The sequence below is a fragment of the Etheostoma spectabile genome, chromosome 15 (assembly GCF_008692095.1).
Source record: "Etheostoma spectabile isolate EspeVRDwgs_2016 chromosome 15, UIUC_Espe_1.0, whole genome shotgun sequence".
NCBI classification, from domain to species: domain Eukaryota; kingdom Metazoa; phylum Chordata; class Actinopteri; order Perciformes; family Percidae; genus Etheostoma; species Etheostoma spectabile.
In genome coordinates this window covers 33,324,529-33,337,819 of record NC_045747.1, presented here as the reverse complement: position 1 = coordinate 33,337,819, position 13,291 = coordinate 33,324,529, and the positions used below count along the sequence as shown (strand labels likewise).

The 13,291-nt window shown below is 39.6% G+C and overlaps 1 protein-coding gene and 1 long non-coding RNA gene across 3 annotated transcripts in view; one reads left to right on the top strand and one right to left on the bottom strand.

Moving 5' to 3' along the window:
• The window catches only part of cpt1a2b (carnitine palmitoyltransferase 1A2b), a 117,780-nt gene that overhangs the window by 57,347 nt on the left and 47,142 nt on the right, over window positions 1-13,291 (top strand). The window lies entirely within an intron of this gene.
• On the bottom strand, window positions 8,039-9,830 carry LOC116702611 (uncharacterized). Its single transcript, XR_004335206.1, has 3 exons — window positions 9,751-9,830; window positions 9,511-9,623; window positions 8,039-8,136 (listed from the first exon to the last, which is right to left on the bottom strand). It is a non-coding gene; the product is annotated as an uncharacterized LOC116702611 (long non-coding RNA).

Sequence of the window (13,291 nt, the reverse complement as noted above, 5' to 3'; positions counted from 1 at the left end):
TATCGTCACATAGGCTATTTATAACCGCGAGAGGGAGTGTGATGGACGCTACTCACAGGGACACGGCTGACTCATCATGAACGGGTCCAGCACGGGTCGAATGGCGGATACACACGACGTATAGAAAATACCAGCTGACTACTGGGAACAAGTGGGAAACAAGCCAAATAAGCAAACTCACTTTAGTAACAAGCCCAAGAAAACCGCAACCCGCGACTACCAATATTTGTACGCGACGTTTCGGAAAAACAAGCCCAAAGTCGCTAGAATAAGGCGGACTTTGGCAACACTGGTCTACAGTTGGACACACACACACCTTGAGACGGGACGGCAGAGATGGGACGTTCCGGGCTGCAGCCATACCCGTACTCATAGCCCACAGCCGTTAGCCTGAATTCGTGCAACGAGTACCTTTTTGAGGCACATCCATCGCTAGTGGGTAGGCTACCCGGTATAAAAAGCTCCCTGATTCCATACCTGTTCAGTCATGCAGCCAAACGTGACACCAGTGCAGTACGCAGAGCCCAGAAGTCCCTCTGTGCCAGAGGAGTAGAGAGCGGGCCCAAAAAAAACAGGAAACATGGTACCTACCGTGTGTGGTGATGCCTTTCTTCGTCTGCTCGACCCTGCGTTTGCCATTCTCCTAAAGGAAAATTTTACTTTCACTTTATAGACACGCGCTCTCTCACACCACATGTGTGATATCGTGCTTGGCTTTTCAACGAGGGGATTGGTCAATTGGAAAACAAAGTAGAAAGTAAACCCACTCTTTCGCGAAAGGGAGAACGATTCGGACTAACCTACCCACAGAAAGGCGGAGGCATCTAATGATAGCGCAAACGTAGAGGACGGTTAATTTATTACTCAAGGGGCTACATGAGGAGTTTCGGGGTGTTGTTAGTCTAAAATGGCTTTGTCTTATTACATTTTTCTATGATTCCTAATGACAAAGGAATAACGCCATAGCCATCAGCACCATATATGATTGGTTTGCGTTGACAAACATTCGATATAATAGTCTATGCATGTGCAGATGTTTTTACAGTTGACTTTCTATACCTGATTACCCTCTGCTTCTTACCTTCCACATCACTCAGTTGTTATGGTGACCATTCAGTACATTTACTCACTGACATTGTTCCATGAGTATGGAAAATAAATGCACACTCCTGCATAAGCAATACTTCAAATATGAAGTTACTCCTTAGTGAACTAGGATTTACATGAAATCAAAAACAGTAAAACATTGAGGACCATCAACAAAGCACTATGGGTAATACATTATACATGCGAACTGTTGCTAGGGTTAGGAACTCGTCACTAGGTTTCCTCAGCCATTGGATATTTTAGCATATAGGACCAGCTGCCGAAGAATAGTTCATTGTCTTTATGTGATCAAGGTATTGCTACTGTCATTACACATCCGGCCCCGCAGACACCGCAGCCAGAGCTGGTTCTGTCCCTGGTCTCTCCCTAAAAGGAACTTTTCCTCCTAGCGCACTGCTTGAGGGAATTCTAGACCTGTGGGGTCTTTGATTAGAGTGGAGGAGGGGTGGAGGTTGATGCCAGCTTCTTTCAAATGACTTGAAAGGACTGTCGTTTGCACAATTCACAAACAAGTCACCGGGACCGAAAGGATACTAGAGTCTGTGGCTTCAGCCAGGAGACCTCCCGTTCGTGTCCTCCCGGCCTTCTGCTGTCTGCGAGCTTCAGCTTTTCAAAATAAAAGCTTGCAGGGCACAGATAGCTCAGGTGGTAGAGCGGGTTGCCTTATATAGAGTTTACTCCTCGACGCAGCTGGCCGGGTTCAAATCCGGCCTGCGGCCCTTTACTGCATGTCACTCCCCTCTCCTCCCTTTCACAAACTTCACCTGTCCTGTCCATAAAGGCCTAAATGCCAAAAAATAATCTTAAAAAAAAAAAAAATAAAAATAAAAGCTTGCGTTGGTCTGCTATGATTTCGTATGTTGGGTGTTTTCCATGTTTGAAACTAAATACTACTGAAATCATGTAATGGGTAACATTATTTTACAGGGTTGAGGGTAGGTGTTTGTGTGATGGTCTGAAAGGTGTAATCCAAATGTTGTCATGAAGAACGGTCATTGAAATTAGGTAATTAGAAATAAATTTGGTTGGAAAGAAAGATTTTTAGAAACGACTAGATAGACAGATGTATGGGTAGAGGATAGATTAATTTGATAAATAGCTTTTTATTGTCATTTAACTGTATACAGAGTGCACTTAGAACATATACAGTATCGCTTCCTTCTCAAATTATTTGGAATTTTATATATAGTAGGCCTATGTATTGTAGATTTTTATGAGATTGTTACATTGTTTGGCATTCTGTGGACAGCAAAGAAGATTTTCATTGTACAGGGAAACATGTTTCTTACTGAGCATATGACAATACATTTAAAGAAAATAACTTCTAAAAAAGTAAATAAGTACAAAAATAAAAATGCCACAGACTGTTTCTTTCACAAAACACATGACAATAACAAAGGAGTTTAGTTAGATTAGGTGGAGCATTTGGCCTGGTCGTACACACTGCACTCAGATATCTTTCCGCGGGTATATGAATATACCTGCGTATCACAAGATTACACCACTGGGTCTTTTAATAAAATTTTTGGCAGTAGGTAAGCCATGCTCACAAACAGCCTGACAATATTGTAATGCTCAACAGTTATCCAAAACACACACACACACACATAAAAGAGACGAAAGCAGCTGTACTGCAGGTTCAGTAAGTATTTTAATTTACATAAAATGCCATCACCATCTGTAAAACCTTCTTTACAAAGTCCACAATTGACATTAAATATTCTTTTAAATGAAAACCTAACAAAAACACAGGAATAATAAGCATCTTTTGGAATGAGAATTCAGAAAACATACGTTATCAATAATGTAGAATTAATAATACCCCAACATTCGTCAAAAATGTTCAAGCGTGCATTAGTAACCATGAGTTAAACAGCTAAGAGATTAGACAGATATAAACAATACAAATGTATGCCAAAAAAAATAAAGTAAGAAGAGACTGCTAATGTCAAAGTGGAACCTTAAGTCCTAACACAAAGCAAAATTGTAACATTTTGCTCATGGTAGTTTTGTTTTTTTGTGAGAGGTCATTGTCCAAAACTGTCGAAAGGCAGAGGACACTGATTCCATCACTTAGTCTTGTATAGGACAATTGTGTAATATACCAGATTAGGACACAGTGGAGACCGGATCGAGGCACAGATGGCTTTGTGGTTTCCAGGCGGAGCAAGGCAGTAGTGAAAATGAATAACTAATGTATCACATGGATAGGCTTTTAGCTGAAGCTCTATCTAAAGTACAAACAACAGAGTCATCTTAAATGTACCAAATTATAAAAAACCATTTTAAAAGAGACCAAGAAAACTTTTGTAGAATTCCCTTGATTTACAAAAACATAGACAAGAAATTACAATTAAAGATTTTAAAGTGATTGATTTCATGTGATTTTGGAGAATTCTTTTTCCTTTTTCTGATCACAATAAAGGATTTAGTGTATTTCATAATATTTGACCATCGGATCGTGACAAACTGGTTGAACGGTTTCGTTTGTTGTGTGCACATAAGCAAATGTTTTAACACTTTTTGTGATCCTCAAAGAAGCTCTTTGTGATTAAAGAATCAGATCTGGCACATGGAGGGTTAGGGTCATGTTATTGTACATTCTTCAACGTAATGGTAACCCTGAGTGCCAATTAGTAAACACAACAGTAAACAAAAGGGTGGAATAAACACGACAGTGTGGGGCACTCCTGGTGGAACATTCCAGAAAGAAACAAGAATATCTGAAAAGGTTCTATAACAATAAAAATAACTGATTTAGTGACAGTAAGAATAATCACAAGGCAATGCAACCGTATACCACACTGCAACCGTCCACTCTGACATCAGTAATTTTAATACAGCTGACGTCCTGTTGGGTTTAGGGTAGTCTCCAAGAGGCTTTTTGTAATTTTGGACAAAATACATATGGCTACCAAATCTCATACATCTCTGTGAAATGCACTGCAGGGGTACTACTTTGAAATTTTGTAGGGGCACTATTGGAGCCAATTTACCATAATCAAGCCAGAGACCATGTGATTCACTTCAGGCCTGGACTACCATGAATGAAAGATTTGGGGCAGATCAGACAATGAAAATTTGAGTTAAAAACAACTTTTGTTTCGTGCTGCCACGACGACACCCAGCAACGACAAAAAAAAAAAAAAATCACAATATTCAAATTGAAGCATTATCAAGCTCTTAAGGCTTTCCTGAACACTTTTTAAATGGACATCAAATAAAGGACTGTAACTTCCTATTATTTAGGAAACAGCAAAAGCCCAAGCACTCAAAAAAGGAGCTAAAACCCAAGAAAAAAAAAATAAAAATAGAAAGAACTAGAAGAAACATTTGAACTTAAATAGGGCCTTCGTCTACCAACTCTGCCCAATAATAATAAAAATAATATAATAATAAATAATAATAATTGAAAAGTCATTTGCATTCATTTTTCCTCCCTCTTCCATCCTTATAACAAGACTCCAGTTTGAACTAAAACCCACAATGTAACTCTGGGACACAATGGGAGTAAAATGTGCTATTCTTTAAGTAACTCTTGCCTCGTTGAGAGTTATCTTCTTATCCGCCTGGTTGCTAATCTTCTCACAGCTTTTCTAATTTAGTATCAGTCGAACATTAAACATACCTACAGTTTGTTAGGGGTTTTGAGCTGCACAGCATAATTTTACATGGACATGTTTGTGTGCTTTCAAACTAAAAAATAATTTCCCTTCACTTTAATATTGAATTAGAGCCTCCTTAATGCTTTCCGCCTATGTCAGGGAGATTCTGTCTCTTTCTCCGCTTCATATAAATGGGTAGCCCCGCCCACTTTGCCAGCAATTGTTTTTGCTCGTTCTGCACGTTTAATTCTCCTGCTTCAGTTCACAATTTTGCAGGAACCAATCACAAACTGGGTATCTACCTGGCACGCTATTGGGGGGTTTAACACAATGATGATAAAGAAGCGACCAAGCAGCTTCTTGTACTTTTGTACATACATCAACATAGAGCCCACTGAACGCCGCCAAAGCGCAGCAAACCGTGATGCCATGTCGCTTCTACGTCACCTGGATCATTAGTCGATTAATTGAAGGACTATTAACTGCGTACAGAGTCATTTAACTATGCCCGTTGGTCGCGCCTCTTGTGCAGAGAAATAACAGAGCAGACTCCCAAGACTACCGCTCAATCTCAAATCTATTTTCATTCAAATCCATACTTTTCCTTAAGAGTTGCGTCCTCTTTCTTTAAAAATCGCCCATCACGGGTTCATATTCTCTGAGAAAGAAGACAATGAAGCATTAGATTCTAAAGTTGTCTAGCTGAATTTCTGATTGACGGGTCTCATAAAATTACAAAAATACAAAATACAAAAGAGCATTAATGCTGAAACAACAACAAAATACATTTTTTGTGCCATTTAGGCTTTTTAAACTGTTATTAAAAAAAAAAAAAATGGAAGAATGCAATCATATCATTATGTGCAGTGTTTGTTTATGTTTTTTTTTAAGCTAGAAAAATAATGCCACAGATTATCTGTCCCACATGACAGAGCTACTGCGTCTCAGTGTACTTTTTTTTTTATTGTCTGTCGAACGGTCTAAAAGCTGTTACAGTTATCTCAAAAAGGTGGGAGATGTAAAGGAAGAGCACCTGCACTCCCGATTAGCTGGGATCTCCCTTTGACATTACTCAAATTTACTTATTTCTATTTTACCAGTCCTATTACTAACTCACTTGTGTCAGTTCATATGCTTTAGGTCAATCACATCATGGTTGTAGTTTTTAAGATAACAGGTTCGAGATGACTCAGCTCAGATGTTGAGGGGAATATTCGTCCACGTGGGAGCTGCTTTCTACCATATTTAGAGGACCTTCTTGGGCTGAGGCTGGGCTGTGCCTTTGGAGGACGAGGAGGTTTTGGTGTCAGCAGACAGGAGAGTCATTATATCTCTGAAAGCTTTATTTCTGAGCTCCAAACCTGTGGGAGTCCTAAAGGGAGGAAAATCAAAATATTAAAAGAAGGGTTTGGAAAGGGAAGAATATCTAAAATTATGGTGGAAAATGGAAACACACATAGAGAGTAGGAGTGGGAGTTTTACTTTTAAAGGCATTTTAAATAAAAAAGTCTCTGTCCGCAAACATGTTTAGACTCCATAAAAGAAATAATTTTTAACACATCTGGCAATGCATCTCACATAAAAAAAACAACACGGCATGTGTATTCTGGAGAAACAGAAGCAGATTGTCCGAGGTTACTTGGTGGTTGAAAAATGGCGGTATCAGAAAATATCAAGAAAGAACAATTGCAAAAATTAAGAGCAGGGATGTATTTGCATGCCCAGACAACAAGGTGGAGCGGTTACTGAAAGGCATGTAAGCTTACCTAACCAATAAGACGTGCGTCATCCCTGAAAAAACTACAGGGCAACCCAGAGTTTTAAACTTTTTTCAGGCATTTTAGGGTTTATTTCTATAGTACAGCTAAAGACATGAAAGGGGAGAGAGAGGAGCATGGCATAGAGCATAGGGCTGCAGGTCAGAGTCAAATCCATTGCCGCTGCGTCAAAGAGGGAACCTCTGTATATAGGCATACACTCTACCAGGTAAGCTACCCAGGGCCCAAATGTCTCTTTAGGGGTTTGGAAACGCTCACAAGTAGTGTGGATGAAAAGCATAAATATAGCATGTTTGTTTAAAAAAAAACATGTAATATGGCTGTAACCTCAGATACATTCAAAGTAGGACATTTTACAGTGTACACACAATTTGTCACTACTCTCTGGACTAAAAAATATAATGAAGATCTTATAAAATATCAACTGATATATACACCACATTAATATCTCTGCAAAGGAGTTAATACGTTGGCCTGGCTGATTATCGGTCTAGCTCTGTTATGTCACTAAATACCAAAGTAATAATGGGATTGTGAAAAAGGAAGTGAAAAAGGACAACAAAGCACTGCGTGTTTCCTTGTCTTGTCATGTGCTGTATGTCTAGCGAACATTGTAGATCATTATTGTGCAACAATCCATTGAAATTCTGAGTGACTAATGAAGTACTTTCTAACAGACTCCTGACCACTGAAGCTAGGGGTGGCAAATCACCAGATGCCTCCTGATCCGATATCATCACAATACTTATGCCACAATACGATATTATGCGATTTTAAAACTTTGCAATGCTCTGCAATATATTGCAAACCTTTTCCAACTTTTTTCTAATTTTTCCCAATTTCAAATGTCCCTGACAAGAGAAACTTTGGTCACAAATGTTTTATCAAAAAATATTACTTTCTCTGTTTGTTCCTATCACTTCAATTTATTGCTGCAAAAGGGATTGTCAAGCAGACAAAACTGACCAAATATAATAAAGATCGGAGACTTGCCGCTGTGTATCGATACAGTATTGCCACGGAAAATATCGAGATACTATGCTATTTTTTCCACCCCCTACTGGAACCTCGGACGTGCAAAACGGCCCCATGCTTTATAATAATGGGGAGTTACAAAAAGATGTAAACTTTATGCCAAATGCTACAACGTGGGGATCTTTTTTTTTTTTGAACTGGCAAGTATACAAAATAAATAAATAATAAAAAGTAGGTGGTCAGCGCAAATACAAGAGAAGTTACAAATGAGTAAGAGGCTTTCTTTCACCTTTGAATCAATTTGTAACTTCCTAACATGTTTGGACAGTAAATAAAACAGTGTAAATAAAAAGAGGGGAAGTGGAAATATGCTAGGAAGTTAGAGATTGAGTAAGAGGTAAGAAAAAAGCATTGTTATTTTGTTTTCTGATGTCTGAACATCCCAGCAGGATTGAATAATTTTCATTTGTAGAAAATGAAAGAAAGGGTATTGCTTACCCCTGTATGATTTAAAGTTTACTGTACAAAATGACCAATACCATATTTAAACATTGATGAAAGTAAGTAAGGCTTTACTTACAGTCTCAGTGCAGGAGTATTTGGACGACACGTGGAAGTTGATATACCTCACCCACAATGATGTATGAAACCCCATAACCATCATCAGCAACCTGGATGAGCACAGAGATTATAGGAGATCAGCATTTCACATCACACACACCACCCACTGTCCAAAAATCATTCTCTGAAAAATATATTATTTAAGATGGAAAAAAAGTCTTGATGGTCGGAAGTTCAAAAACAAATGAGAGATGTTCTTTGGAAAGAGAACACAAAACGCAGGAAAGCGGAGGCCCCGATGTGACATGAAGGAAAATTGAAAAAAAAAACATGTACTGGAACAATACTTTTGCAAGATCTTGACTTTGTTTTGCGAGATATCAAGTATTATTGCAAGTCCTTGCAAATCCAACAAACAATAAGGCTAGCTGGTTGTCTAAAGCATCCAATGTTATTTTGATAATCATTACTAATTAATACATGCTAAAGGGAAGTGTTTAGTGGACAATGTTGTTGACGTGATGTCAATGACGGCAGGCTAACCTTAGTAGCTAGCTAGTAGCATGACATGATTACATCACCTTGGTTGTCTAAATATCCATATTTATTTTGATAAAGCATTGCTAATAAATACATGCCAAACAGAAGGTTATAATTGAACAACGTTGTGACTGTTGATGTCAATAGGCTAGTTTGTGTTGTTCTAGCAACATGCTTGTTCATGAGCTTCTACTTGCGCCTCTTACAAGTATAGTAGTTTGTTCTTTAATACATCCAGGCTTTAGCTAGCTAGCTAGTGGCGAAATCAGGAATTTGACGTTTTATTGTATAAAATATTTCACAAGATAAACATTGTGTTTTCATTGTTCCTGATCGTTAAGTGGTATCAAAATAAACAATGAATTGTATTTAGATGTAATTATGTTGGGCTACTAGATATTAGATACTAGCTAGCGCGCTCGCGGTTAGTAGTATCTAGCTAGCTAGTAGCACGACATAATTACATCTCCTTGGTTGTCAATACATCCAACATGATTTTGATAAGCATGCTAATTAATAGCTACATGCCAAAGGAAGCGTTAAAATGGACATCGCTGTTGACTGTTGATGTCAATGACTGCAGGCTACCCTTAAGAGCTAGCTAGTGTCTAGCTATTAGCACAACATGATTACATCTCCTAAATATATTCATTGTTTATTTGATACGAATGTAAACGATCAGTTTTTTGTAATTTTTTTACCCTTCCCTTCATGTCACTGGGGGCTCCATAGGAAAAGCACCATACTTGGGGAAAAAAAAAAAATAAATTTATTTAAATTGCTATTCCAAATTAAAGTCTTAAATTAAAAATAGAACTGGGCAGGCAACCATGCGCTCGGCACAAAATGCCTTCATTTGCCTTAGAGCTTTTTCCTCTTAAATTATTACTCATGTTCTGCTGTTCACATTTACATTTACAACTATAGGAGGGTGTGTCACTCACAGGTCCGAACCCTCCGCCCAGTGATATGAAGTCGGGGTGGTCTTCAGGTCAAACAGCTCCATCTGCTGAACCGGGGTCTGACTGGTGGAGAGACGCCAAGGCTCAGACAAAACCTGGAAGCGCAAAAGACAATAAGACTAGAAGTGAATATATTCTATCACAAACATTTATAGTCAGTCACTGAGGACAATTTAAAAAAAAAAAAAATACTAAAATAGCAAGTAACAAAAGAAGGCTTACCTCTTTGAGGAAGGGGGAGTCCACCCCTAAGTACTTGGACACCACGTACAGACAGAAGAGGGTCTGTCAATTCCAGCTCCGGTCTTGCATGCGATAAAGATTCGGTGCCTCTTGAAGCCAGCCGGAAGAGATGCCTGCAATGCTCCGCTTCTGTTGAACCAAATCAAACTTTTACTAACATCCATGAACATAGAATCACTTACAAATCACCAAGTCTACTTGAGATTACCAGAAAAGCAGGCATAACAGACTTATGATGTCTGAGCCAATATTAGATTGTAATTTTTATTACTGCAATCTTTTTACTGTGTGATTTTGTTCTGGAATTTAGTACGGATAATGGGTGTGAAACGGAGAGCTAAAAACTTTCTCTGAGCATTCAATTTTAAAGCTGTGGTCGGGCTCTCCACTCTGTGGCAAGAAACACTTTGAGTTTGTGGATGCTAAGCGTCTCCTGCACACTGCCCAAATTTGGGATCACTTGCCAGTGGATCTCTCCGTAAATTTAAAGATCCTGCCTAGCAATCTTCTTTATTAACAGAGACTTGAGGAAGTCCTAATCTCACTTATATTCCCTTTCTTTATTAGTAGACTTCTGCAGTAAATATTAAATCATTGGTATTGTGCTGTTTTATTTATTTTTCACTTACTACACAGTATGCCGCCTGAAAATTGCCATCTCTTGACCTGTAATGGAGCCTTGTTAGCCACTAGGTCTTCTATGTTTTTAGGAAGAGCCCAGGGGTGTGTAATGGGGGGGGGGGACCAGCATCTTGTGTGAGAGAGATACTTCAATGGGTGGGAAAATGTTATAGTGTTGTTTGTTTGCTTATCTGTTGTTATTGTTTTTAGGTTCACTACAACTGGTCTTCTTATGTTCAAAGTGCCACAGTCCTTAAATCCCTTTCTCTCTGCGTTCAAGTATGATTCAGACTAGTCCAGCCAACACTGGGAACACAGTCGGAACATGCAATGGGAACTGTAAAGGTTTGAACCATCCAATAGCGTAGAAAGTACTCCACTGTCTCCGTAACTTTGGCGCCAAGATTGCATTTCTTCAGGAGAATCATTTAAAAAGTCTTGACCATTCAAGACTTAGGATGCGCAAAAATCCATACCTTTGGTCCTTCTAGTACTATCCTAGACCCTAATGGTAGATATGCCATTGTCACAGGACACATTCATAGTACCAAGCCTATTCTCGCTAATATATATGCACACCAAACGGGATGATGCAAACTTTTTTCATCATATGTTTCTAGGATACCTGATATGTCTTCACATGGCTGTGCTCGGAGGTGATTGTAATTGCGGTTGGCTACAATAGATCCGTGTTCTGCTAAACCTACTACTCTTTCAAAATTTTCCAAAAATTATTAGAACTTTCTTCAAGAATCTCAGTCACCGATTCCGGCGCTTCTTTAACCCCATATGTTGGGCTTATTTATACTTCTCAACCGGTTCACCATACTTACACCTGCATAGGATATTTATTCTTAGACAATAGACTTAGGCTGAATCTCATTTATCTATCTTACCCCTACCCCTTCCCCTAGTTTTTGCGCAATCACGCGGAACTGGTGCTGTTCAATACCTTTTGAACGAGGGCTAAGGGGTATATGGCCCTTGGAACTATAGATGGTGAATGAAAAAAAAAAAAGGGAGGACGCAAGCTTACTGAAACCGAGGGGTAGTGATATAACATTGTGCAACAGGCAACAATGGCTGCCGCATCACCAGAGGACCCATAAATGTAAGTATTTCGGCTTAAATAATTATTTAAAAATTACAAGTCTTTTTGTAGCTATACAGTCCTGTACATATATACTCATCTAAAGGTTATTAGGAACACCTGTTCAATTTCTCATTAATGCAATATCTAATCAAACCACAAATGGCAGTTGCTTCAATGCATTTAGGGGTGTGGTCTGGTCAAGACAATCTCCTGAACTCCAAAACTGAATGTCAAAATGGGAAAGAAAGGTGATTTAAGCTATTTCAGGTGGCCTGGTTGTTGGTGCCAGACGGGCCAGTCTGAGTATTTCACAATCTGCTCAGTTACTGGGATTTTCACGCACAACCATTCTAGGGTTAACAAGAATGGTGTGAAAAGGGTAAAACATCCATTATCGGCAGTACTGTGGGCAAAAATGCCTTGTTGATGCTAGAGGTCAGAGAAGAATGGGCCGACTGATTCAAGCTGATAGAAGAGCAACTTGACTGAAATAACCACTCGTTACAACCGAGGTATGCAGCAAAGCATTGTGAATCCACAACACGCACAACCTTGAGGCGGATGGCTACAACAGCATAAGACCCACCGGGTACCACTTATCCTCCTACAAATTAGGAAAAAGAGGCACAATTTGCAGAGCACTCACCAAATTGGACAGTTGAAGACTAGAAAAATGTTTGCCTGGTCTGATGAGTCTCAATTTTGTTGAGACATTCAGATGGTAGAGTCAGAATTTGGCGTAAACAGAATGAGAACATGGATCCATCATGCCTGTTACCATGTGCAGGCCACGGTCTACCTGGAGCATGTTTTGACCATGTCCATCCCTTTATGGCCACCATGTACCCTCCTTGAAGGCTACTTCCAGCAGGATAATGCACATGTCACAAAGCTCCATCATTTCAAATTGTTTCTTGAACATAACAATGAGTTCACTGTACTAAAATGGCCCCACAGTTAGGGCTCGCACAATTAATCAAATTTAATCGCGATCACGATTTTGACTTCCACCGATCAAATTTGCGTGATCGAGCGATTATTTTTTTTAAAGCGTCATTCATAGAACGCTCGGGTTTTTGAAAAGCCAATCTACCGCTACTACCGTCTGCTCATGAGCCAGTCAGAGTAGTTCACTGCACCCCGTGCACTCTTAGCTTCAAGATGTAGACAGTCCAGAGGACAAGAGTAACGGGAGGAAAACTCAACAGATAGCAGTCGGTTTATACGTCGGTCTCAAGGTTTACCAGTTTGCCAGTAAACGCAACGCAAACGCATTGTCCCGTCTGTTGTTTTTCATACAACAGCAGTGACCATGCTAGTCGGTGTATATAGCGTCTGTGGCTGTTAGCTCCTCTAGGACGCACCGGCGCTAATGTCCTCGCATCCGCTGCAATGCTGTTTATTGGATATGTAATTTTGCGTTACATGACCCATTTAGTCTGTAAAGCCGTGCTTGTGGGGATCTCTCCTTCCTTCTCTCCTCTTTACCGGCCGCCCACACAGCGCCGGCCACACTTCTGACATTTGTCTACAGTTTTAATTTTTATTAACACAGCTGGATATTGTTAAATAAGAGGGACAAACCAGTATTGTACCAGTTTCCGCGGGTAACTCTGCTATCGCGGCCGCCACGGCGAACAAAACAGAAGAGGTTATTGAATGCAACTAACTTCAGTTGGTAGGTACAGCGTGTGAGACGGAGCCTGTGGACCTGGACCTGAACCTGGGCCAGAGATGTGACCCATGGCCAGAATATCATAGTTCATAAAAATGCAGGCGCAGTGACGATACAGGCGTTTTACACAC